At 42.2% G+C, this 5,688-nt stretch overlaps 1 pseudogene; it reads right to left on the bottom strand.

Moving 5' to 3' along the window:
* Window positions 1-3,120: 3,120 nt before the first annotated feature.
* Window positions 3,121-3,803, bottom strand: LOC102848818 (annotated as a pseudogene).
* Between the last annotated feature and the right edge of the window lie 1,885 nt (window positions 3,804-5,688).

Raw genomic sequence — 5,688 nt, 5'->3', positions numbered from 1 at the left:
TACTCAGTCTCTCCCCAACCCCAAGGACAGTCCCATTCTACAACAGTGGCATCATGTAATATTTGTCCTTTTGTGACTGGGATATTTCACTCAGCATATAATGTTCTCCAGAGTCAACCATTTTGAATAATATTGCATGAGTTCCTTGTTTTGATTTCTTGACTGCTGTTACCATAAATGTTAATTTTGGACCCAAGAAAATGAAATTGTTAACAACTTTAATCTTTTCTCCAGCTATCATGACATTGCATATTGGTCTAGTGGCAAAGACTTTTCTTTTCTTGAAGTTGAGATGTAATCCACATTGAAGGTTAACAGCCGTAGTCTTGATCTTTTGCAATAAGTGCTTCAGGCCTTCTTCACTTTATACAAGCAAGGTTGTGCCATCTGCATAATGAAGGTTGTTGATGAGTTTTCCTCAATCCTAATGGTCCATTCTTTTTCGTATAGCTCTGTTTCTCAAATTATTTGCTCAGCGTACAGATTGACAAGGTTTGGAGAAAGAATGCAACCCCAACACACACCTTTCCTGATGTCAAACCAGGTAGTGTGCCCTTCTGTTTGGAGAACTTCTTAAACATCTTTCTGATATAGGTTACTGTGATGTTAGCCTAAAAGTTGGCACTTTTTTAGCCATTAGAGTTAGCCGCCTCTGGTCTCCAGCTACCTTAACTGCAGACACATGGCCTGACAAATTAGCATCAGCTGTGGGGTTAGAGTAAGAGAAGGAGTGCTTCCCGCATTAACCTGCAAAACTTTGGATAGAAGACTTGAGGTAATACTTGAGGTGAGTAAGGCTTGTGGTGGCCCTGGTGAGAGTGAGACCCTGGAGGTGGAGAGACTGTGGACAAACAGTGACAAGATGTGACCTGAGCCTTCTGGCATTTGTACTGGCCACAGTTAAAAGGTTTGGCTGTTCTTGCAGGATGTTTGACAGAGAAGCTGACTTATAGCTGCTCTGAGACAAACCTCACTGGATGATTTGGATTTGACTGCTAAACTGAAACCAGAGCCTGAACTTACTGAGGGATTGTGTCTTGAAACTGTTAGGCTAAAGCCTGGACTTGTATTGGGTGATAATTCTTTGCCTTCTTCACTCTCCAACTTCCTTTCCTAATGAACTCATTGTTGGTACCATCACTGTGGGTCTGTGGGTCAGCAATGCTGGGGCTCTCCAGGCACCAGGGGCTGGTTTACAGCTTCTTAATTCGCCTTCTGCTCTGGAGCAGTAAGGGGCTGTGTTTTCTCAGTACCTCTGGCCCTTTCAGAGAGATGCTCATGGCCCTGTGCCTCCAAGTCTCATTTTCTCCTTTATAGACAGTTACACAAGAGCACAATTAAGAATTCTGGGACTCCCATTCCTCTCAATGTTAAGCATAAGTTGTTATGATCCACATAGTCAGTTAATAAAACACAAGGTAGCATCTTCTTGGTATTCTTTCAGCCAAGGTCCATCTGATCCTGGCAACGATAGCCCTTATGCCACGGTCTCTTCTGAATCCAGATTTAATTTCTGGCAGTTCCATTTTGATGTACTTTTCCAGCTGTTTCTGAATAATTTTCCACAAAATTTTCCTTGTTTTTAATATTATGTTTGTGGTGTTGTTGTGTGCCATCGAGTCACTTGCGACTCATAGCGACCCTATGTACAACAGCCCTAAACTCCGCTCTGTCCTGTGCCAATCGCACTGTCTCTGACACTCCCATCCCGATTATCCCAGTCACTGAATCAATCCACCTCATAGAGGGCCTTCCCCTCCTGCACTGTCCCTCCACCCTCCCAAGCATGATGTCCTTCTCCAAGGACCAATCTCTCCTTACAACATGTCCAAAGTATGTCAAAGCCTCAGAATCCTTGCCTCCAAGGAGCATCCCGGTTTAACCCTTTCCAGGACAAATCTGTTTGTTTTCCTAGCAGTCCATTATACCCTCAATACTCTTCTCCAGCACCACAGCTCAAAGGCATCAATTCTCCTTCTATCCTCCTTAGTCATTGTCCAACTCTCTGATGCATAACAAGTGACTGTGAAGACCATGGCCTGTATCAGACACAACTTAGTCTCCAGAGAGACAGCATTGCTCTTCAGTACTTTGGAGAGGTCCCTAACAGCAGACTTTCCCGTGGCAATACACCTTTTAATTTCCTAGCTGCTGGTGCCAAGAGTGTTGACTGTGGAGCCAAGCAAACTGAAGCTGTGAACAATCTCAATCTCTTCATCATTGATCCTGATGCTGCCAATTGGTCCAGTGGTGAGAATCTTTGTCTTCTTGACACTGAGCCTCACTTCATATTGGAGGCTGCAGTCCTTGACCCTCTGCAGCAAGCCCTTCAGGTCCTCCTCAGTTTCAGCAAGCAGGGTTGTGTCTTCTGCATAATGCAGATTATTGATAGATCTTCCATCAATCTTGACCCCACATTTCTGTTGGATCACCTTTTTTTTTTTTTAAATGGGAAGAAAATGGGTCTCTTCTAGTCAATTGGTCTTGTAACTGTCTTCCAAATTTCTTGACAAAGGCTAGTGAGCACGTTTCAGGGCTGCATCTATTTGTTGAAACTTATCAGCTGGTATTCCACCAATTCCTGGGGCATTATTATTATTATTATTACTAATGCTTTCAGTACCACTTGGACTTTTTCCTTCTTTGCTGTTGATTCTTAATCTCATGTTATTTCCATGAATTATTCCATATTGGCTCATTCTTTCTGGTACAGTGACTGTATCCCTTCCATTTTTTGATGCTTCTTGCATTCAAGATTTTGCCTATAGAATCCTTCTGTACTCGAGGCTTGAATTTGTTCTTCCATCCTTTCACTTTGAGAAATGCAGATCATGTGCTTCCCGTTTGGTTTTCTAACTCTAGCTCTTTACACATTTTATTGTAATACTTTGTTTTTTTAAATTCTTCTGTTCAACTTTTTTTTTCTCTTCATAGGCTTTATTACAAGTTCACAGTTCTATATTACAAACTTTATACACAAATAACTGAAAGAATCCCCGACAGCTAATTTATTTCAGGTTCCCTTCTATATATGGGAGGGATCAAACGGACGCTTTCCCATAAAAAGATGATAAAAGTGAAATCACCATAGAAAGAAAACAAGCAAAAAAACCAATGTTCTCACTGTCCTCCATATTGAAGGAAGAATGTTAGTGGGATATTTATAACACCTTCTCTTTTGTCCACTAATAGACATATGAGCCTTTTGGGGTCTATTTTTTCTAAACGAACTAGGGATTTTAGCTGCTCAGGGAAGTTCCTCGTATCATCAGAGACCATGTCCTGCCCGGCTGGTGCAACAACACTTGGTTCTACAAGACAGGAGAGTGATAAGGCCCCAGTGCTGGCTGTGTTGCCAGGCACCAGAATACGGAAAATCTTGTTCACCATAATCTTCATGATGTCCTTACGAAACAAGTGTCCCTTGGCCACAAACTCATGGTCCACGCGGAAGCCCATTTCCAACAGGAAGTCTGAGGTTCTCAGATGTCGCAATGTCCACAGTTTCACACCAGGGCATAGTGATTCTTCCATCTCTGACTGTCCCAGGCAACGCCGATCCCAGAGTGCCCCGGCTCTATCCATAGAGCGCCGAGTCCTTAGAACAAATGGGCTGGCCTGCTGGCCCTTAAGGAGGATTACCATCTCAGGGTCAAGGAAAGTCTCAGGTTCCATATTGCCACCCAAACCACGAAGGCGGTGGATGAGGCTTTCCAAGCTGTGATCTAAAACACTTCCTTGAAGCAGGTTATGTTCCTGGTTCCCCCAGTGACAGGCGTCATGGTGATTAGAGGTGCCTCCATCTCCGTCTGATTAAGCTGGAGATAACAGAAATGGATTCAGAGCTCCCAATCAGACAAGGGACAGAATATACACTAAGAACGGGATTCTGGATTCTGCACGGACCCATCCGTTAGACCCCAGTACTAAAATTAAGCAAGTTCTGCAAACTCATAGATAGGAGCCTTCTGTTTAACTTTCTAACTTCAGCATTTTTTCCCCTTTGTTTTGGCTTCTTAACATTTAGATGTAAGCTTTAGCATCTATTTCTTAGAATCTGGCATTTATTTTTATGTTTTGTTTCTTTCCTGTCTTTGTAATGACTTTTTACCTGATCCTTAAGAGGAGTATGCTATTTCCCTCACAAGGTTCCTATCTGTGATTATGGTCTGTGAGTTCTATTTGGCTGTTGCAACAGATTATCAAGCCCAACAAGAAGTAGAAAATCAGGGGAGGGACAGCTGGTGTCAGAGTTGGTGAAAAGGTTTCCGACAAGAGGTATTTCTGATCTCACTGTGATGTCGTGGTTGATGCCATCTCATGATTTCGTTCCATCTCCTAAATCATCTGGTCTTTGATCACGAGTGTTCAGTGCATCACATCCAGAGATATTTTTAAACTCTGTTGGGATAAACTGAAAATTATATTTTTACTTCCGTGGACTGACTTTACTTTTCTTCACTTTCAATTTGAACTTGCATTAAAATAATTGATGGTCTCTTCCATGACTGTGCTAACTTGGTTCACTCCTCAAACTGTTGTCTTGAGTTCATCTTTAAAACTTAAACCACCCTCTTTCTCTCGGGCTTGGATCAGGCAGCAGCCAGGTTCTATCGCTCAGCCATGGCCAAAATCAAGGCTGGAGACCTTCATGGCATGAAGGAGGAGGAGCTGTTAAAACAGCTGAAGGTGGAGCTTTCCCAGCTGCGCGTCGCCAAAGTGACAGGCTTCTAAGCTCTCCAAAATCCGAGTTGTCCGAAAATCCATTGCCCGTGTTCTCACTGTTATTAACCAGACTCAGAAGGAGAACCTCAGAAAATACTATAAGGGCAAGAAGTACAAACCCCTGGATCCGCGGCCCAAGAAAACACGTGCCATGCGCCGAAGGCTCAACAAGCATGAGGAGAACTGGAAGACCAAGAAGCAGCAGCGAAAAGAGCGCCTGTACCCACTGCGGAAATATGCAGTCAAGGCTTGAACTTCTAAAATAAATAAAACACAAAACTAAAAACAAACCAAAAACCAAAAATCAAAAAACACCCTTAAACCAAAACATTGAAAGAATTTTTCTTTTACTTTTCAAAGAGAAGAGTGTACTGGGGGGAGGAGGGGGGGGGAGGAGGAGGTTGGGCAGGGAGAAAAGTGCAACAATGAATGAATGGAAATCCAAAAGTCTCTGTAAATTTTCATCGCAATTAATAATAATAAAATTTAAAAAAAAAACAAACCAAAAACCCCCTTAAACTAAAAATCTCTCTGAATTCATCTTGAAACTTAATGACAGTCTTGCTTAACTAGTAAGGAATGTCTGCCTTGAGCAGTTTGCTCTTTTAAGGGCTATCTTTAAGGGATCAAAATGACAACACAGCAATTGGGAAGATTAAATGGAGCCTTAGGGGACAATGCTCTTCTGTTAATGAGAGAACAGTTCGGGGAAGGAGGATAAGAAGAGTTCAGGAAACGGAATGTCACCTATGTCACTGAATTGTACATAGAAATAGTTGAACAGGTGTAAGTTTTGCTAAGCATTTTTACAAAAGAACAACCAAACAAAAAGATTATTAATAGTTGCCAAGAGGAAGAAGAAAGAGGAGAGGGAGAGATTTTGCTTAGAGGGTATAAAAAGAGCATCTTGCTTCAACAAGTGAGGAAAATCATTTTTGCACCAACAACAGCTCGAAGCAGATT

Source organism: Elephantulus edwardii, unplaced genomic scaffold (genome assembly GCF_000299155.1).
Source record: "Elephantulus edwardii isolate Elephantulus edwardi_28Jun2011 unplaced genomic scaffold, EleEdw1.0 scaffold00086, whole genome shotgun sequence".
Taxonomy (NCBI): Eukaryota; Metazoa; Chordata; class Mammalia; order Macroscelidea; family Macroscelididae; genus Elephantulus; species Elephantulus edwardii.
Note: the sequence above shows the minus strand (reverse complement) of the source record. Positions and strands in the feature narration are given on the sequence as shown.